This window comes from Melozone crissalis, unplaced genomic scaffold, assembly GCF_028551555.1.
Source record: "Melozone crissalis strain CALT ecotype California unplaced genomic scaffold, PUWL_Pcris_2 ptg000236l_1, whole genome shotgun sequence".
Lineage (NCBI taxonomy): Eukaryota > Metazoa > Chordata > Aves > Passeriformes > Passerellidae > Melozone > Melozone crissalis.
The window spans coordinates 408,063-429,934 of record NW_026535997.1 but is presented as its reverse complement, the minus strand read 5'-3'; the positions used below and the strand labels follow the sequence as shown (position 1 = coordinate 429,934).

Genomic DNA, 21,872 nt, shown 5'->3' with positions numbered 1-21,872 from the left:
AGCCATGACTCAAATAGCAGGGCTGGGAGGGATTTTTCTGCCACCTGAAATGCCAAGTGACCTTGAAGTTCCCTCTGCTTTTATATCCAATCATTATTTTACACCCTGAGCAGGGCCCAAGGTCAGCCCTGCTGGCTCCCAGGGGGGCCCTGTCTGCACTTGGAGCTGAAACTGCAATTTCTGAGCAGTAAATGTTGGTTTTCCATCTGGCTCTGGTGATTTTTAACTCGTGGTGGGGACAGAAATGCAGGGACGGGGTTTCAAAAGTGGGGACATCTCATGGGGCTACAGCTCTGTGACATTTTTCACCCCAATTTTAAAGAGGTGGCACTCAGGGATTTGGTTTAGAGGTGGATGAGCCTGAAGGTCTTTTCCAGCCTGGATAATTGTGTGGATTTGTGTCCTTTTTGTGTCCCCAGCACCCTGTGGGGGCCACCTGACGTCACCCAGTGGCACCATCCTGTCCCCAGGCTGGCCTGGCTTCTACAAGGACTCGCTGAGCTGTGCCTGGGTCATCGAGGCCCAGCCTGGCTACCCCATCAAGATCACCTTTGACAGGTGCTCACCACCTTGGGCAGCCCCAAATTCCCTGGTTCTTAACCCAAATTCCCTGCTCTGCCCCCAAATTCTCTGGTTCTGCCCTCAAATTCCCTGCTCTGCCCCCACATTCTCTGGTTCTGCCCTCAAATTCCCTGCTCTGCCCCCAGATTCCCTGGTTCTGCCCCAAATTCTCCAAATTCCCTGGCTCTGCTCCCAGATTCCCTGGTTCTGCCCCCAAATTCCCTGCTCTGACCCCGAATTCCCTGCATTTTTGTGTGAGGTGCCCCCAGTGAGACACTCAGGCAGAAGAAAGGACCCAGCCCTGTCCCCATGGTGGTTCCAGGAGGGAATGAGCAGAAGGGAGCAGTGCTGGGGTTTCATTTTCCTCCTGTCCCTCCCAGGTTCAAGACAGAGGTGAATTACGACACCCTGGAGGTGAGGGATGGCCGCTCCTACTCCTCTCCCCTGATTGGGGTCTATGATGGCACCCAGGTGCCCCAGTTCCTGATCAGCACCAGCAACCACCTCTACCTCCTGTTCACCACGGACAAGAGCCACTCTGACATCGGCTTCCAGATCAGATATGAAAGTAAGGACCCCTTGTTCATGGGATTCCCTGCAATTCCCAGCAATTCCCTGCAATTCCCAATCTTCAGCAGCACCACGGCCTCCTCAGGGCACCCTGGGTTTTGTTTCCCCTGTGCCAGGCAGCTCACAGGTGTTGCCAGTGGAGGAGCAGTTTCTGCTTTTCCTGGCATCCCTGACTGGTTTGGCCTCTCCTCCCTTGGGGAAATTCCCTCTCTCCATCCCCTCATTTCAGGGATTTCCCTCTCTCCATCCCCTTACTTTGAGGATTTCCCTCTCTCCATTTCTTCCTCTCACTTTGAGGATTTCCTTCTCTTTATTTTCTCACTTTGGTGGTTTTCCTCTCTCCATTTCCTTCCCTCCCTTAGGGCAATTCTCTCTCTCCATCCTCTCACTTTTGGGATTTCCCTCTTCCCCATTTCCTCCTCTCACTTGAAGGATTTCCCTCTCTTTATCCTCTCACTTTTGGAATTTTTCTCTTTCCATTTCCTCCCCTCCTTTGAGGCAATTCCCTCTCTCCATCACCTCATTTCAAGGATTTCCCTCTCTCCATCCCCTCAGTTCAGAGATTTTCCTCTCTCCATTTCCTCATCTCACTTTGAGGATTTTCCTCTCTCCATCCCCTCATTTCAGGGATTTCCCTCTCTCCATCCTCTTACTTTGAGGATTTCCCTCTCTCCCTTTCCTTCTCTCACTTTGAAGATTTCCCCCTCTCCATCCCCTCATTTCAGTGATTTTCCTCTCTCCCTTTCCTCCTCTCACTTTGAGGATTTCCCTCTCTCCATCCTCTCATTTCAGGGATTTCCCTCTCTCCCCTCCCTTGAGGAATTCCCTCTCTCCCTTCCACCCTCTGACCTTGGGGACAACCACCAACATTTGGCTCAGTCCCCTGGGTGGGCTGAGCTTCCCCTGAGCCCCTCAGTGCCCACCTGAGTGCTGTGCCCTGTTTTCTGTGCCCAGCTGTGAAGCTGCAGTCTGACCACTGCCTGGACCCTGGCATCCCAGTGAACGGGCAGCGCCACGGCAACGATTTCTACGTGGGAGCCCTGGTGACATTCAGCTGTGACCCTGGCTACACCCTGAGTGACACTGAGGCCCTGGAGTGTGAGCCCAACTTCCAGTGGAGCCGGCCCCTGCCCAGCTGTGAGGGTGAGGAAACTGCTTCAGGATGTTCTTGGGGTTGGGAGGCAGAGCTGAGCTCACAGGGTGGGAACATCCAGAGGTGGAGCCCACAGTGGTTCCAGCTGCTGGAAACCTTCCCATGCAGACCACTGCCAAAGCAGCAGCTGGAGAGCTCCCTGTGGCATTAAATCCATGGGTTTTGTTGGATTTTGGTGGGTCTGTCCATGGATTTTGTTGGATTTTCCTCTTTTGGTTGGATCCCACAGGGATGGTGGTTCCAGCTGCTGGAAACCCTGGAAACCCTTCCCCTGCAGACCAACTGCCAAAGCAGCAGCTGGACAGCTCCCAGTGGTGCTTAATCCATGGGGTTTGGTGGCTCTGTCCATGTATTTTGTTGGATTTTGACCCACAAAACCCAATTTGGGTTGATTGGATTTGGGTTCATCAGTCTCTTTTGGATTTTCCTCTTTTTGTTGGGTCCCACAGGGATGGTGTTTCCACCTGCAGACCCATTGCCAAAGCAGCAGCTGGAGAGCTCCCAGTGGTGTTTAATCCATGGATTTTGTTGGATTTTGATGGGTCTGTCCATGGATTTTGTTGGATTTTGTCATTTGGGTTGATTGGATTTGGGTCGATCATTCTCGTTTGTTGGATTTTCCTGGGTTGGGTTTTGCTTTTACTTTTTCCTCCTAGCTTGTGAAAGAGTCTGGATTATTGAACTCTTTCTCTCCTGTTTTTTTGTGTTTTTAGCTCTCTGTGGGGGCTACATCCGTGGCTCCAGTGGCACCATCCTCTCCCCAGGCTTCCCTGATTTTTATCCCAACAACTTGAACTGCACATGGACCATAGAAACATCCCATGGCAAAGGTGAGGAGAGGACTGAGGCAGTGGGAGAGAAACTTTTCCCTGTGAGATCCACGAGTTCCTCTCAGAAATGATGATTCCATTGTCCCTGGACAAAATCCAGAGGGTTTTGACGTCACCTCTTTAACCTTTTAAAGGGAAAATTCTTATCAAGCAGAGCTTTGTGTTATCTCCTGTTCCAGACCTTTGTGGCCTGATCCTAAAAGTCAGGATGTGGATGCAGAGATCCTGACACCATTCCCTGTCCCAGAGAGGGATCTTCCCCTCCTGAGGGATTTCTGGAGGTGCTCAGCTCCTCCTCTCACAGTTTTTTTGGTAATATCTCCCACATGGCCACCACACGAGTCCTGGAATTGCCCCAACTGCTCCAACAATTATTTTCTTGTGACACTTTATGGACTCCCAGGCTGTGCAAGTGGAGTTTAAAAGCAGTTTAATTTTAAAGGTATTTAAATGCCTAAAGAGAGACCATTATTTTTAATCTCATTGCTTCAAAGTGATTTCTTTTCTCCTTTTATTTGTTTTGCTGTTTCTTCTGCAGAGAATGGGGAGAGAAAAAAAAAAAGCCCAACCTCGTGTTTGCAGAGATGTTTTGTGCCACAGTAAATTGCAGACCAGAGCAAAGGTTTAATTGGTCACAAATCCTTAAAAATGAGTTTATAATTAGCCCTTTTTGCTACAGTTCCTCGACCCTTCAGTGCTGGAGGAGCCTTGTGCCCTCTGCTTGGAGTTTTTACTTTAAAAAACTTGGAATTTGGGCATGTTCTCCAGGATAACTGAATTGTTCTTGTGCTGATTCTAGAGGGGTGATGTTATTTGTGTTCCTTAAGCTGGGTTTGCTAAAACTGAGGGTTTAAATTTGCTGTCAGAGGAGAATAAAGTCATTTTGCATTCCCCACATCCCAGTTTTCGGGTCAGATCTATTTCTGTTTTGTGCTTCTGGTAGAAATAGCAAACAATTTGGAAACTCTTGGAAGTTTCCTGCTTTTGTGGAGTTTTGCGGACTAAAAAATGTTCTCCACAGAATGGATATAAAGAATGAATTATCAAGGTCAGTCCTAAGCTTTGGATATAAAAATCCTTTTGGGACAATAAAGGGCAGTGAGGGATAAATTGTGGGATGATCCCACAATTCCTTCATTCCTAATCCCATGGGAAAGGTTCCTTGTTGGTTTCCAGCCTCTCTGACCTTCACTTCTTGGAAGGGAAGAGCTGCATGTGAGCAGCAAAGCTCCAGGAAAAACTTGGAGAGGGCCAGGGATAAATAAATGGAATATTCAGCTGGAATTGGATGCTGTGGGGTTGGATATTGGATCTCCAGAGCTTTCCCTGATCTCCAGAAATTAATAGAGAATGGGCAGCAAGGAGGAGAATCTTCCTCTGGGCTTTTTTTGCAGGTTTCCTGCTGTTTCTTTGGGATGCTGTGTTTTGGGAATGGTGGCATGCAGAGCCAGGGAATTCTTGGGAATTATTTGGGTTATTGGTTTAATTATTATTTTATAATTCTAATTATTTGGGAATTGTTGGGTTAAATGAAATAACCTGGTCAAACCAAGCAGGGATCTCTCCCAAATTCCATCCTGGGGTTTCCTGGAGGATTCTGAGCAGGATCAATCCCAATCCCACACAAGCAGAGGCTCGGGAGCCTGCCCTGAGCTGGGAGATCAGCATGGAAAAATCCATCTAAATGCAAAAAGGCTTTTTATTGCTTGGCATCTCCCTGCCTTGTTAAGTCGGTGTGACAATGCTGTGACAGAGTTCCTGAGCTCAGATCCTGCCTGGCTCCTGCTCTCACTGCTGGTTTTTGTTGATTTTTTTCTTTTTTGTATTATTTTATTTCCAAGCTGGAATTATTTTCCAGAGAATGAGTGTTTCTAATGGTGTTTGAATTCCAGCATGAAAAATCACCTCGCTGGAGGCTCCTGCAGGAGCCTGAAGTGCTTCCCATTGTGTGTCGGGAGGTGTGAAGGGGACTTTAAGTAATCCATTACTCCTCTCTGGCTCATTTACAAATGCAGCAAGGTCACAGCCTTCTCCCCAAATGTTTCAAATCGTTCAAATTGAATTTGGGAGGAAGAGGCAAAATAGTTTTGCTGTGTTTGGCTGGCATTTCCGTGGCTGGAGCTGCTGTGGGGTTTATTTTGGGCAAGAAAAGGTGAATAAAAGTAGGGTATAGGGGAAGGTGTCCCCTCCCATGGGACAGCCCTCCCACATTTCCTTATTTGGGCTTTAGCCCCACCCACCTTCCATTATTTGGATTTTAGCCCCTCCCATATTCCCTTATTTGGGGTTAGCCCATCCCACATCCCCTTATTTGGGTTTTAGTCCTGCCCTCATTTCCTTATTTGGGTTTAGCCCCTCCCACATGTCCTTATTTGGGTTTAGCCCCGCCCACATTCCCTTATATGGATTTTAGCCATGCCCACATGTCCTTATTTGGTTTTAGCCCCTCCCACATCCCCTTATTTGGTTTTACTCCTGACCACATTTCCTTATTTGGGTTTAGCCCTGCCCACATTTCCTTATTTGGGTTTGGCCCTGCCCACATTCCCTATTTGGGTTTTAGCCCCACCCACATTTCCATATTTGGGTTTAACCCTGCCCACATGTCCTTATTTGGGTTTAGCCCTGCCCACAGTTCCATATTTGGGTTTAGCCCCACCCACACTCCCTTATTTGGTTTTACTCCCGCCCACATTTCCTTATTTGGGTTTAGCCCTGCCCACATTCCCTTATTTGGGTTTAGCCCTGCCCACATGTCCTTATTTGGGTTTAGCCCTGCCCACATTTCCATATTTGGGTTTAGCCCCACCCACACTCCCTTATTTGGGTTTGGCCCTGCCCACATTCCCTTTTTGGGTTTTAGCCCTGCCCACATGCCCTTTTTGGGTTTAGACCCTCCCACATTTCCTTATTTGGGTTTTGGCCCTGCCCACATTCCTTTATTTGGGTTTTAGCCCTGCCCACTTTCCCTTATTTGGGTTTAGCCCTGCCCACCTTCCCTTATTTGGGTTTAGCCCTGCCCACATTCCCTTATTTGTGTTTTAGCCCTGCCCACATTCCCTATTTGGGTTTTAGCCCCACCCACGTTTCCTTATTTGGGTTTACCCCGCCCAAATTTCCTTATTTCGGTTTAGACCCACCCACATTCCCTTATTTGGGTTTTGCCCCTCCCACATTTCCTTATTTGGATTTAGCCACGCCCACACACAGGAGAATGGAATAAAACCATTTTTAAGGTCATTTCCCACCCAAATTGTTCCATGATTCTCTGATTCAGCCCATCATGGGAAGGTCCTTGCAGCTGCACCTCTGACACACTTCTGGGAAAGCCTCCCTGACCTTCAAGCTGGGATTCAGTCCTGGTTTTCCAGGCAGGAATTCCTTCTGTAGCACTCTCATTTTTGAGCCCTCCCAACTCCAACCTCGCTGCTCTCCGTTTAAAAGTCATTTTTAGAATAAAGGCTCCCCTGGGCTGCTCCCTCAGCTGCTGCTCTGTCCCTGGAGCAAGTTTGTGTCACCCTGACAAGGGCACAGGAATCCAACATTTCCAGAGCCTGGCCCTGCTCCCACACCCCAGATTTAGGGTTTTTATTGATTTCACTTCCACCAGACCCAAATCCACAATTCCAGTGTGATTTTTCCCCCTGCCCTCGGTGGGGAGCTGGGGTTGGGCACTGGGATGACTCCACCTGTGGTTTCCCCTCTCTCTGCAGGCGTGTTCTTCACCTTCCACACGTTCCACCTGGAGAACGGGCACGATTACCTGCTGATCACGGAGAACTCCAGCTTTGCCCAGCCCCTGCAGCAGCTGACGGGCTCGCGGCTGCCGGCGCCGCTCAGCGCGGGGCTCTTCGGCAACTTCTCGGCCCAGATCCGCCTCATCTCTGACTTCTCCATGTCCTACGAGGGCTTCAACATCACCTTCTCAGGTGACAGCAGTAGCCCGAGCCTTCCTTCTGTGCCTCCCTTCCTTCTGTGCCTCCCTTCTTTCTGTCCCTTCCTTCTTTTCCTTATTTTCTTTCCCTCCCTCCTGCCTTCTCCTATTTTCCTCCCTTTCCTTTTCTCCCTTTTCTTTTCCTCTCTTTCCTTTTCTCCCTTTTTTTTGTCCTCCCTTTCCTTTTCTCCCTTTCCTTTTCTCCCTTTTCTTTTCCTCTCTTTCCTTTTCTCCCTTTTTTTTGTCCTCCCTTTCCTTTTCTCCCTTTCCTTTTCTCCCTTTTCTTTTCCTCTCTTTCCTTTTCTCCCTTTTTTTTGTCCTCCCTTTCCTTTTCTCCCTTTCCTTTTCTCCCTTTTCTTTTCCTCTCTTTCCTTTTCTCCCTTTTTTTTGTCCTCCCTTTCCTTTTCTCCCTTTCCTTTTCTCCCTTCCCCTTCCCTTTTTGCTTCCTTTCCTTTCCTTTTCCCTTTCCTTTCCTTTCCTTTCCTTTCCTTTCCTTTCCTTTCCTTTCCTTTCCTTTCCTTTCCTTTCCTTTCCTTTCCTTTCCTTTCCTTTCCTTTCCTTTCCTTTCCCCCTTCCCTTCTTTTCTCCCTTTCTGTCCCTTTCCCCTCTTTCCCCTATTTTTTCCTTGCTGTAGTACCAGATGGGAGCCCCCTCCTGCTGCACCCAGCAGGGCTCTGATCCAGATTTTCCTGACTCCAGGACTCAGGAGGAGGCTGAGGGAAACAATTCCTGCCCAGAGAAGTTCCAGCAATCCCTTGCTGAGCTGTGCTTGCTCAACCCTCACGGTGATGGTGCCTTTGTGCCTTTGAGTGGGTGTGCTGATCCAAAATGCAGATTTTTCAAAGGAAATCCAAATTTTTCAAAGGAAATCCTGATTTTTCAGCAGCTGTCTGTCAGGAGGAGCGTGAGGACTTGGAGAGGGACCAAAGGAGGGACGTGTGGCACTGCAGGGCAGCTCATGGCACTGGGGCAGCCTCTGCTTGAAGGGCACGAGGTGTTTGACTGTGTCCTCTGGGCTGGAGTCCTCCAAGTGACTCCCAAGTGCTGCCATTCCAGGGAATGTCAATCTTTGCTGCCTGAGTGCCCCAGAAGCAATTCCCTACCACAACCAGTGAAGGGCAGGAGCTTTATTGCTGTTCTTCCCTCTGTCCCCGTGTCCTTCCCAGTCCTGAGCTGCCACTCCAGCACCCAGGGAAAGAGAGAAATTCCCATTTTTCCTGTGGAGCTTGGTCTGGCACCCTCCCTGACGGGCAGAGCTGTTGCCATAGATGCAGCTGAAACCTGGTTCCCAGTGCCTTTGTTCCTGGCCTCTGAAGTCAGGGATTTGCATGTGGAAACCAGTCAGAAAATTTCCAATTAACTCCCATTTTGATGAGGGGAAAATGGCTTTTTGCCTTTCAAAAGCTCGCCTCTAATTATAACTCTCATTTTCAGTGTATTTCAAGGTTTCTTTCCTATCTTGAAAAGCAAAACCAGGAGTCAGTTCTATTTTTAGCTCCCTTTACATATATATATGTTAACATACAGGCTTTGGACTTGGAGATGTTGCCAAAAACACCTTCAAAAGAGTTTTCCTTCAGGCTGCTTTGGGGTCAGAGATTTGAGTTTGGCTGTTGGCCAGAATCCTACGTGACCTTTCTTGGAGCAGCAGCTTCAGCGTCCTCCTGCCTTCCCTGAGCAGGATCATCCATTTCCAGGATTAGAAAAGGAGAGGCAGCAGAAATCCCACCCGGATCAATCCATCCTCTCTGGGCTGCAGCACAGGGACAGTGACAAATCCCCATCCCTGTCACTGTGACAGGGACTGGGACCTGTTGCCTTCGGAGGTGGTTGGGATGCAGGGGCTGGGAGGGAGTTGTAGGTGGAGGGGGAAATAGAAATCCTCATGGGTTCACTGAAACTGGATCAAAGCTCAGAGATCCCTTGGATCCTTGTGGCATTTAGAGGGAGGACAGAATCCCTGAGCTGTAGGCTGGGAGTGAAATCCAGGTGGATTTTCATGGTTTGGAATCCTCATGGATTCGCTGCAGCTGGATCAAGGCTCAGAGCTCCTTTAGATGCTCATGTCCTCTCCAGGGAGGTCTGAACCCCTGAGTTTTAGGTTGAGGTGAAATCCAGGTGGATATTCATAGTTTAGAATCCTCATGGATTCACTGCAGCTGGATCAAGGCTCAGAGCTCCTTTAGATCCTCATGTCCGCTCCAGGGAGGACAGAACCCAAGTTGTAGGTTGGAGTGAAATCCAGGTGGGTTTTCATGGTTTGGAATCTTCATGGATTCACTGCAGCTGGATCAAAGCTCCCTTGGATCCTTGTGTTCTCTCCAGGGAAGGCAGACCCCTGAGTTTTAGGCTGGGGTGAAATCCACCTGGGTTTACATGACCCAAACAGGATTCCATCCTCATTTTTCCATCCTCCCTGGAAAATGCAGCTGGATCAAAACTCAGAGCTCCCTTGGATTCTTGTGTCCTCTCCAGGGAGTACAGAACCCCTGAGTTTTAGGTTGGGGTGGCATCTGGATGGATTTTCATGGCCCAAACAGGATTCCATCCTCATTTTTCCATCCTCCCTGCAAAATGCAGCTGGATCAAGGCTCAGAGCCTCCCTTGGATCCTCATGTCATTTACAGGAAGAACAGAATCCTTGAGCTGTGGATTGGGGTGAAATCCAGGTGGGTTTTCATGGCCCAAACGGGATTCCATCCTCATGGGTTCACTGCAGCTGGATTAAGGCTCAGAGCTCCCTTGGACCCTCATCTCCTCTCCGTGGAGGACAGAACCCATCTCCCATCCCACAACCCCCGTTTTCCCCCTCCAGAATACGACCTGGAGCCGTGTGACGAGCCCGAGGTGCCGGCCTACAGCATCAGGAAGGGGCTGCAGTTCGGGGTGGGGGACGTGCTGAGCTTCTCGTGCTTCCCCGGGTACCGGCTGGAGGGCGCGGCGCGCATCACCTGCCTGGGCGGGCGACGGCGAGTGTGGAGTGCGCCTCTGCCAAGGTGTGTTGGTAGGTGGTCATGTGCTTTCATTTTGCTTGGCTGGCCCCGCTGTGCTGCACTCCTGAGGTGGGCAGGGATGGACGGGAGCGGCCCTGGGGTGGGTGACAACCCCCAGGATGGATGGGAGCAGCCCTGGGGTGGGTGATGTCCCTGGGGTGGGTGATACCTCCTGGGGATGGATGGGTGACATTCCCCAGGATGGTTGGGAGTACCTCTAGGATGGGTGACATCCTCCAGGGTGGATGGGTTGCGTTCTTGGGATGGGTTGGTGACATGCCCTGGGATGGATGGGAGACATTCCTGGGATGGGTGACATTCCTGGGATGGGGGGGTAATATCCCCTGGGATGGATGGGAACACCCCTGGGATGGGTGGCATCCTCCAAAATGGATGAGAGCACCTCTAGGATGGGTGACATCCCCTGGGATGGATGGGTGACATTCCTGAGATGAGTGACATCTCTGGGATGGATGGGAGCAGCCCTGGGATGGGTGACATCCCCTGGGATGGAGAGGTGACATCCCCTGGGATGGCTGGGAGCACCCCTAGGATGGTTGGGAGCATCCCTGGGATGGATGGGAGCTGGGATGGGTGACATTCCCTGGGATGGAGGAGTGGCATCCCCCAGAGTAGATGGGAGCACCCCTGGGATTGGTGACATATTCCAAGATGGATGGGTGACATCCCCTGGATAAGTGACATCCCCCAGGGTGGATGGCAGCACCTCTGGGATGGGTGACACCCCCCAGGATGGATGGGAGCACCCCTGGGGTGTGTGACATTCCCTGGGATGGATGGGTGACATCCTTTGGGATGGAGAGGTGACATCCCCTGGGATGTATGGGTGACATCCCCCAGAGTGGGACCATCCAGAGCAGGGTTGGGGGATGATGCTCCAGGCCGTGGGAAAAAGGATGTCACACTTATTTTTTGGTGTAGAATTTCAATAGAAAATCATTCCCAGCTCTGCTCACCCTGAGCCTGTGGGATTCCTCGAGATCAGTCAGGGCAGGGCTCTCACCTGGTGGCCAGACCTGCTCAGGAGATTGTCCTAAGCTGTGGGTTAGGGTTAGGTGACCCTTGAGGGAGAATTTCAGCAGCAAATCTCCCCAGCAGAGCCAGCTGTGCTGAATTTCCAGCTCTGGGGCCTCATTCTGCTGGGACAGGCAGGAGTAACAATCAGGCTGCAGATAAAGCTCATCAGGGGAATGAAAATCAAAATAAAAAATCATTTCCAGAGCTTTGAACTGGAGCCTCAGACAGCAGCACTGAGTGGACAACCCTGGCTGCTGCTCCTGGCTCAGAATTAACAGCTTGGCTTGATCAGAGCAGGGCAAACTCAGGGCTGATGGCCCAGAGCTCCGTGGCAGGGTGACAGCTCTGTCACAATGTCCCCAGTGCTGCTCAGATCTGCCTGGATAGGGATGGAAAAGGCAGACTGACTCATTAAGATCACAGGAGGTTTAATTGCTTTTCCAGACACTCTGCATTCAGCTCCTATCTTGGAGATGGTCTGGGGAGGGCTCGGAGTGGTTTTTGTTCCTTTGTCCAAGCCCTGTGGCCAGGACAGCTCCCTGAGATGTCCCCAGCATTGTCCCTGGGGAATCTGTGCCAAAATCCAGCTTTTCATCCCTGGCAAGAGCAGAGGACAAAGAGTCTCCTCCAGAGAGCCTCCTGTGGGTGCCTCTGCTGCTTAACCCTTCCCTGGAGGAGCAGCAGAGCCAGGAGCTGTTCTGGGATGGTTCCCTCATCTCCAGGAGCTGTTCTGGGATGGTTCCCTCACATGGGATGGTTCCTCCAGCTCCAGGAGCTTCCCTGGGATGGTTCCCTCACCTGGGATGGTTCCTTCAGCTCCAGGAGCTGCTCCGAGATGGTTCTCTCACTTGAGATGGTTCCCTCACCTGGGATGGTTCCCTCATCATCCAGGAGCTGCCCTGCGATGGTTTCTTCAGCTCCAGGAGCTCACCTGGGATGGTTCCCTCACCTGGGATGGTTCCCTCATCTTCAGGAGCTGCCCTGGGATGGTTCCTTCACCTGGGATGGTTTCCTCAGCTCCAGGAGCTGTTCTGGGATGGTTCCCTCACCTGGGATGGTTCCCTCATCATCCAGGAGCTGCTCTGAGATGCGTCCCTCCCCTGGGATGGTTCCCTCAGCTCCAGGAGCTATGAGGACTCAGGGACATGAGATTGATCCCAAAAACTGCTCTAGGGGATGACTGTCCCCAGGCCTGCGTGCAGAGCCCCAGAGGAGCAGGCAGCCAGTGTTTGACAGCAGAAAATCCTGCAGGGTAAACAGGCTGGGAAAACAGTGAGTCACGGCTGGCTTGTGTGGGAGCTCGGCAGGAGGAACAGAAAATCCTCAGCGTGGGGTTGTTCTGAGCAGATCTACACAAATTCATACAGATTCGTACGGATTTATATCCATTTCCCACAGATTTTCTGCAGATCCATGCAGATGTCACAGAGATTCACACAGATTTATATTTGCACAGATTACTCACAGATCTCGCCCGGATTCCCACAGACTTCTCACGGATCCACATAAATTTCACAGAGCTTCACACACATTTACACAGATCCCCTACAGATTCACCCAGATTCCTCCAGATTTCCCACAGATCCACACAGATTTCACAGAGATTCACACACATTTACATTTACACAGATTCCCCACAGATCCCCCACAGATTCCCCCAAATTCCCCCCAAATTCCCAAAGATCCACACAGATTTCACAGAGCTTCACACAGATTTACGTTTATACAGATTCACCCAAATTCCTACAGATTCTCCACAGATTCACACAGATCCCCCAACTTCCCACAGATTTCTCACAGATCCACTCACATTTCACAGAGATTCACAGAGATTTAAATTTACACAGATTCCTCCCCAAATTCCCCCCAGATTTACATTTACACAGATTCTGAAAGAGGAGAGAAGCCTGGCTAGGAAAATTTGATGGGAAAGGCGACAGTGTGCAGGTTGTAGTGACCAACAACAGGTTGTAGTGAATAACAACAGGTCATAGCGAGTAACAAGAGGTTGTAGTAAATGCCAGCAGGTTGTAGTGAGTAACAAGAGGTTGTAGTAAATGCCAACAGGTTGTAGTGAATACCAACAGGTTGTAGTGGGTAACAAGAGGTTATAGTGAATACTAACAGATTGTAGCGAATAAAAACAGGTTGTAGTGAGTAACAGGAGGTTGTAGTGAATAACAACAGGTTGTAGGGAATACCAGCATGTTGTAGTGAATACCAGCAGGTTGTAGTGAGTAACAAGAGGTTGTAGTGAATATCAGCAGGTTGTAGTGAGTTACAAGAGGTTGTAGTGAATACCAACAGGTTCTGGTGAGTAACAAGAGGTTGTACTGAATACCAACAGGTTGTAGTGAATACTAACAGGTTGTAGTGAACACCAGCAGGTTGTAGAGATATGGTTGTGGTAAATAACAACAGGTTGTAGTGAATACCAACAGGGAAAAGCCCTCTCCTTGCTGCTGCAGGAGGGGCTGAGCGGCTGTGGCCTTCAGAGGCGCCTCCTGCATGTGTGCTGTGGCCAGCAGACGCGTGGGGTCACTGAAATGTGCCTTTGTGTCTCGCTGCAGCTGAGTGTGGCTCCTCGGTGACGGGCACCCAGGGTGTGCTGCTGTCGCCCAACTACCCCCTGAACTACAACAACAACCACGAGTGCATCTACTCCATCCAGAGCCAGCCTGGCAAGGGCATCCAGCTGAAAGCCAGGACCTTCGAGCTGGAGGCAGGAGATGTCCTCAAGGTAATTCTGGCTCGGGCAGTGGAGAGCAACACCTCTAAATGCTCTAAAATTCTGGTGGGATTAGGTGACCTCTTTGTCATCCCAGTGCCATGGAGGGATTGCCATGGCAGATTTCTCCCAGACCAGCTAAACCTCCGCTCTCACCTCTGGAACTGCACAGGGAAAGCTCCTCCTCCATCAGAAAGGCTCTAAAATTTTGGTGGGATTAGGTGGGAATGATCTCTGTGTCATCCCAGTGCCATGGAGTGATTGCCATGGCAGTTTGCAAGGTCAGATTTCTCCTAGACCAGCTAAACTTCAGCTCTCACCTGTGGAATTGCACAGGGAAAACTCCTCATCCACCAGAAAGGCTCTAAAATTCTCATGGGATTAGGTGGGAGTGACCTGTGTCATCCCAATGCCATGGACTGATTCCATGGCAGTTTGGAAGCTCAGATTTCCCCCAGACCAGCTAAACCTCAGCTCTCACCTGTGGAATTGCGCAGTAAAAACTCCTCATCCATCAGAAAGGCTCTAAAATTTTGGTGGGATTTGGTGGAAGCGACCTCTGTGTCATGCCAGTGATTCCCATGGCAGTTTGGAATGCCAGGTTTCCCCCAGACCAGCTAAACCTCAGCTCTCACCTCTGGAATTGCACAGGGAAAACTCCTCATCCACCAGAAAGGTTCTAAAATTTTGGTGGGATTAGGTGGAAGCGACCTCTGTGTCATCCCAGTGATTCCCATGGCAGTTTGGAAGCCCAAATTTCCCCTATACCAGCTAAAATTCAGCTCTCACCTCTGGAATTGCACAAGAAAAACTCCTCCTCCATCAGAATAGTTAGGGTTTCAGCATTATTTCAGTGCTTTGAAGAATCAAGGCTGGTTTGTCCCCAAAAAAGGGGCTGATTGAAATGCAGAACTCCAGACTCTTCTGAGATTATTCAAGCTCCAGGACTCTGTGGAGAAGGAGACAAATCCAGGCTGAGTTTTTTTTTATATTAACCAAAGGAATGGTTTTGAAGGAGGCATTAATATTGCAAGGATGTGCTGAGCCATCTTCCCAAGAATCCTCTGTCCTCATTGAAGTGTCACACTCCAGGAGAGGCGTAATCCACGTTTCCAGCTCACAAATGACTGGAAAGGGAGAAAGATTTCCTGTTAATGCAAGGAATGTACTCCTTGTCAGAGGAATTACATTTTCTCAGCAGGTTTGTCATCAGCTGCTCATCTGAGGAAAGTTCCTATCGATCTCCACTGGTGAGGAGCTGCTCTTGGTCCTCACAAAAGGAAGAAAAAAACCCCATTTGTGTTTTTCTTAAATCAAGGCTCATCTCTGAGTCAGTCTGGGGGAAAAATGTGGATTTTTTAGCAGCTGCTCCTTGGGAAAGAGAGTTGAGGAGATGCAGCCCAGTGTGCAGAGTAAATTAGGGCTGAGGAGGAGGGTGCAGATCCTCCAGGGTGGAAATGCTGCTCCTCAGGTGGGCAGCACTGTGGAGTTCCATCAAATCAGACTTTTAGTTTGATATCCCTGGATCTCAGCTCACATTGCCTGAAGGATTTGTCCCTGTTTGCACTTGTGGATCCAGGAACCACTCCTGGATCACCTGTAGGACAAATCCTGGAGGGTTGGAGTTGCTTTTCCAGCCTGAAGCTGGAATTCAGAGTGGGTTGGTTCTTTCCTTCCCTTTTCCCTCCAATACTCAGGATCAGCTCAGTGCCAGGAGCAAATTCCTTAATTTGAGGTGACCCCAAATGAGGGCATTTATCAGGAGCTGCTGGTTCTTCCCAAAAAAAAACCCCAAAGGACAAACCCAGGGTGTTGCTGTGAGCAGATCAGGGACTAGGTGGGATGAATTCCTCATCATTTCTCTATTCTGGAGCTCAGTGAAACTGCAGAGAAATCCTGGAATGGTTTGGGTGGGACGGGACCTTAAGGAGATCCTGGAATGGTTTGGGTGGGACGGGACCTTAAGGAAATCCTGGAATGGTTTGGGTGGGAAGGGACCTTAAGGAGATCCTGGAATGGTTTGTGTGGGAAGGGACCTTAAGGAGATCCTGGAATGGTTTGGGTGGGAAGGGACCTTAAGGAGATCCTGGAATGGTTTGGGTGGGAAGGGACCTTAAGGAAATCCTGGAATGGTTTGGGTGGGAAGGGACCTTAAGGAAATCCTGGAATTGTTTGGGTGGGAAGGGACCTTAAGGAAATCCTGGAATGGTTTGGGTGGGAAGGGACCTTAAGGATCATCCACGGGCAGGGACACCTTCCACTGTCCCAGGTTGTTCCAAGCCCCATCCAGCCTGGCCTTGGAGACTTCCAGGGATCCAGGAGCAGCCAGAGCCCCTCTGGGCAGTGATGGTTTGATCCCAGGAATGGCTTTTCCAGGCTGGATTTGTTGTCCCTCCTAGGTCTACGATGGCACCAACAGCTCTGCCCGGCTGCTGGGCACCTTCAGCCGCTCGGAGCTGCTGGGCACCAGCATCAACAGCACCTCCAGCTCCATGTGGCTGGAGTTCATCACTGACCCTGCCAACACCAGCAAGGGCTTCGAGCTGCAGTTCTCCAGTGAGTTCCAATCCCACAGGTCAAGGTGTATTTTTGTGGTTTTGTGTTGCACATGAGCAAAGAGTCCTTTCTGGGGTGATCTTGTACCCAAAGTGGAGTTGGAGTGTGGGAGAGCACAGCATCCCAGGATTATTGAGGGTGGGAAAGCCCTCCAAGCCCACCCAGTCCAAGCTGTGCCTGATCCCCAGCTTGTCACTGAGTGCCACATGCAGCTGTTCCTTGGACACCTCCAGGGATGGGCACTCCAAACCTCCCTGGGCAGCCCCTTCCAACCCTTTCCATGCAGAAATTCCTGCTGGTGTCCAACCTGACCTCCCCTGGCACAGGTCAAGGCTGTTTCCTCTTCCCCTGTCCCTGTTCCCTGGGATCTGATCAAACTATTCCTGTCAAGCCTGTAGCGATCCCGAAATCCAGATCAAAACTCCAACATTAATTAAAACCCTTCTGATTTCCGAATGGCCCCTTTGCTCCCCAACAAATCATTGTAAGAAGAAAACCCCACCGTGGCTTTGTGTGAGACCCTCCTGGCTGTGAAATCCCTGCTGCCAACAGCTGCCCTTGCTCCCTGTGCAGGTTTTGAGCTCATCAAGTGCGAGGACCCCGGCGTGCCCCAGTTTGGGTACAAGGTGCACGACGAGGGACACTTTGCTGGCAGCTCAGTGTCCTTCAGCTGTGACCCTGGCTACACCCTGAGAGGCACCAGGGTGCTGGTGTGCCTGACTGGGGAGAGGAGAGGAGAGCCTGGGACCGGCCCCTGCCGACCTGTGTGGGTGAGACACCTTCTCCTCCTTCTCCTTCTCCTTCTTCTCCTTATTCTCCTCCTCATTCTCCTCCTTATTCTCCTCCTCCTTCTCCTCCTCCTTCTCTTTCTTTTCCTCCTTTTTCTCCTCCTCCTCCTCCTCCTTCTCTTCTCCTCCTCCTTCTCCTTCTCCTCCTTCTCCTCCTTCTCCTCTTTCTCCTCCTTCTCCTCTTTCTCCTCCTTCTCCTCCTCCTCCTCCTCCTCCTCCTTCCCCTTCTCCTTCCTCCTTCTCCAGGAGAGATTTCCTGGCATCCCACACCCTGAACATCCTTGGTCCCTGCTTTGCTGATCCACTGACATGAACTCTGCTGTTAATTGCATCTGCACTAATTGAGTTGTGTGTGGTGAGGGTCCTCGAGATGGAGACACCTCCTGCTCCTCCAGCACTCTCCAGACCGAGATTTGGATCACACACCCTGAACACCCTTGGTCCCACACCCTACCCTACAAAAAATGGTCCTACCCTGACCATTTTTTTGTCCTAGCTTTGCTGATCCATTGACATTAACTCTGCTATTAATTACTCCCATCTACGCTAATTAAGTTGTGGTGAGGATCCTCTGTGAGGCATCTCAAGGTGGAGACACCTCCTGCTCCTCCAAAACCTCCAGGAAATTCTTTCCTTGTGGATTCCATGAAATTATTTCCTTGTGGATTCCATGCCCTGACCACACTTTGCTGATCCATTGACATTAACTCTGCTGTTAATTGCATCTGCACTAATTAAGTTGTCTGTGGTGAGGGTCCTTGAGATGGAAAAACTTCCTGGAAGTGATTTCCTTGGATCCCACTCCCTGGCCACCTTCTGTCCCTGCTTTGCTCATCCATGTGACATTAACTCTCCTGTTAATTGCATCTGCACTAATTAAGTTGCGGTGAGGCTCCTCTGTGAGGCATCTCAAGATGGAGACACCTCCTGCACCTCCAGGAAATTGGATTCCCCACCCTGACCACCCTTTGCTGATCCATGGACATTAACTCTGCTGTTAATTGCCCATCTCCACTAATTAACGTGGTGAGGCTCCTGTATGAGACAGAGAGCACCTGAAGCAGCTCTAACATGAAACCCTCTGCCCTAAACCCACATTTGACAAGGGATTTTTGCTTCCTTGTGCTGTTCCAGCCTTGTCCTTTCACTCTGGACATGTTGAAGTGAGTGCCACCTCCTGATAGTGACACCAACGTGTGTCCTGTGTGACAGCTCAGAGCCAGTTTTATTTCAGAGCTGCCTGACACCTGATCCCGTCCCCAGACATTTCAATTCCCTTTGCAGAGTTCCCTTTTCACCTGCAGCTCTTCCAAATTCCGCTTTGGGGTTCTGTGTGTTAAATGAATGGGGCTGATTGCTGATTCCCGTCCTGCCATGCCCAGGACATGGGGGAGTTGTTGGACACCGAGTCCCCTGGGAGATCTGCACACCCAGGGATGTGCTCAGCCCCTGGCACTCCGTGTTCCCTCTCCCAGGAGGCAGGGCCAGTCCTTGGCTGGGATTTCAGCCTCATTTATTGATGTAAAAAGATAAATCTCCGCCATTTGTGCGTTTTCTTAACCTTCAGCCTGTTTGCTCTTCGTGTGTTGGATATGAGGCCGTGTCTGAGCGTGTGGAAATTAAAAAGAAATGAAAGAAAACGGAAAAAAATGAAAATTACAGAATTTGAATGGATATGTTATGGAAATTACTCCAAATCCTCACATTCTTTGCAGTTCATTTACAGCGACATTTACAAGTTCTTTGGCTTCTTATCCTTCATTTTCTGATGAATCCAAGCAGAGGAGCAGAGCTCCTTCACCCCCACGTGTGGAGCAGGGAATCAGGATCCTGACAGGCTCTGCTTTTGCTCCCTGGAGATTCAGAAAGGTGCAGGGAAGCTTTGCCAGGTGTTCAGAAATTCAGAATAACTCTGATAACTCAGCTGAATTCAACAATTCCCTTCATCTTTGTAAGCTTTTAGAATCCCTGGAAAAAGCCAGGAATAATCTCTGTTGCAGGGTGAGCTTGTTGCCAAGCAAGAGCCACAGAAAGCCACAAATCTCCTCCCTAACCCCATAAATATTTTTGTTCCAGCTGAGTGTGGAGGGACAATCAGAGGAGAGACCTCGGGACGGATCCTTTCTCCAGGATACCCAACTCCCTACGACCACAACCTCAACTGCATCTGGACCATCGAGGCAGAGCCTGGGTGCACCATTGGGTGAGCTGGGCTCCTGTGGTTTGGCTTCTTTCCCACTTGGAGCTGGTTTTTTCAAAAAAATCCCCACGGATTTCTCGCAGAAACAAAGATCAAAAATTAAATAAAGCAAAGGAGGGAGAAGCTGAGGGACGAGCAGGGAGAAGTCACTGCGTTGGTTCCAGAATCAGGGAATGGTTTAGGATGGGATTGAGGATTTATGGGGTTTATTTCCCAGGTTGCTCAGAGCCCCCAGAGGCATCACTGCTCCTCTGTTTTCAGCCCTGGGTGGTGACACCAGACCATGTCCTGGTCCTGCCCATGGTGTTCCTGAGCTCAGACATCCCAGATGAGCTTTGGTGCCCATGGACAGCTTCCCACCCCTCTCCTTAATGGGATGCATCCAGAATCAAACCCTTTTTTCCACCAGATCAATGAGGAACATCCCAAAAGTGCTGAATGGCCACACAATCCTGGAATGGGGGTGTTGTAGGAAATCACAGGGAATGTCCCAGAATCCAGGGAATTCCTTCTCCCTGATCCTTCACTTCTGCCCCACCACCCCCTGAGTGATGTTTGCCAAACCCTTCAGGGCTGCCCTGGGTGTTCCCAGGGATTCCAGGCTGGCCAAAACCCACAAAAAAACTGGAATATTTGGGCAAGCCAAGCTTTGACTGAGTGGGATTTGAGGGGGAGAAATGCACCTTAAAAGTTCTGAATAACAACAACAATAATAATAATGATGATAATGATAAATAATAGTAGTAGTAGTAGTAGTAATAATAATAATAATAATAATAATAATAATAATAATAGTAGTAGTAATCCTCTCCCATCAGAGTTCCCAGTGCTTCTCAGCCATTCCTGGCTCACCCCAAGCCCATTGCTGTTCCATCCTGAATTCCTTCCCTCTCCATCCCATTTTCTCCTCCCTGCTGCCTCAGCACCCATCCCAGCACAGCCTGGCCCTCAGGGTGAGCTCTGTGCTGCTTTTAGCCCGTGGAGTTCTGCTGGAGGCAGGTTTGGCCTGGTGTTTTCACATTTTTATTTCATGCAGAAATTCCCTCCATTAGCGCTGCCCTTCAGAATGGCTCAATAATGGATGGGCTTGGGTGTGAGCAGAGGAGGAAAAGCACAGCAAAAACAGCTGAATCCCTGCACAGGCAGCTTCCACTCGAAATCTCCTCTATTTTTGTTCTCCTGGAAAAGGTTTTTATAGGACAGAGTAGAGAAGTCCCTTTTTCCCCCCTATCCAAAGGCTGCTTCAGCAACTTTGCTCTTGTAATCCCTAAAAGCATGAGCAGAGGTTTGGGATCAACCAAAGGCTTGGAAGAGGCCAGCAGTGAAAGGAGAAGGTTCTGGAAGGTGTCAGAGCCGCACACACCTGGTGACCCTGCCCTTCCCAGGGATCAGAGCTCCCTCTCCCTGCCCCTTTCATCTCCCAGCCCCAGCAGCAGCACAGCTGATCTCAGGGGAGTGGAGAGAGCACATTCCCAGCAACTTCATTTTTATGGTAATCCATTGGAAAAATAATCCTCTTCACGCATGATACAATTGCATAAAGCTCTCATTTATAACTTACATGAAAATTAATCACCAGAGCTTTTGGAATGAAGCTGTAGCTGCGCAGCACCAGGGGAAGGGCAGGGGGGGTGAGACAGCGAGAAAAATGAGTCTGCACCTCAGAGCCATGAAAGGGAAAGGGCTGCTCTTGCAGAGGGGGCTTGGAGTGCCTTGGTTGGGCTGGGGGTGAGGAGGAAGGTGGAGGAAAAGCAGGAGGTTGTGTGGAAAATGGATGGAAATTCCTTACCCAGCTGGGAGCAGAGGACACAGAGACATGGCAGAGTTGTGGTCAACCCCTGAGCCCAGTGTTGTGAAATTCCACTGATGTTGTTAATTCCCATTTTCATGGGTATTGACAGGTTCCACTTTGCAGAGTTTCATCTAAAAACAGCAGAGAAAATACCCAGAGCTGGAAGGGACCCACAGGGACCAAGGGTTGTTCACACTCAGGGTAGAGCTGGGCTCTCCTCTCTGCTCCTTGCTAAACTGGCAGAGCTTCCCCACTCTCACACTTATATTTACATAAATATAATCTCCCCAGTTTCTAATTTGGTTATTGGTTTTGTTTTGGGTTTGGTTTGGTTTGGGTGTTGATGTTTGGGGTTTTTTGTTTGGTTTCTTTTGTTTTGGTTTGTTGGTTTGGGTTTTTTTTGTTTGTTTTTTTGTTTGTTGGTTTGGGGTTTTTTGGGGTTTTTTGGGGGGTTTTTTTTTGGTGCTTGTTTGTTTGTTTGAGGTTCTTTTTGTTTGGTTTGGTTTGGTTTGGGTTTTTTTGTGGGATTTTTTGTTTGTTTTTTACTGCATTTCCATGCCTATAATTGAGAAATATTTGGGATTGTCAGAGTGCACGAATAAAATTCCTTTCCCCTCAGGAATAAAATTCCTTTCCCTCTGGAATAAAATTCCTTTCCCCTCAGGAATAGAATTCCTTTCCCCTCAGGAATAAAATTCCTTTCCCTCTGGAATAAAATTCCTTTCCCCT

General features: G+C 49.8%; 1 pseudogene; it reads left to right on the top strand.

Annotated features, from left to right (window-relative positions):
* Positions 1–21,872, top strand: part of LOC128949463 (CUB and sushi domain-containing protein 2-like) — a 101,418-nt pseudogene that overhangs the window by 15,426 nt on the left and 64,120 nt on the right.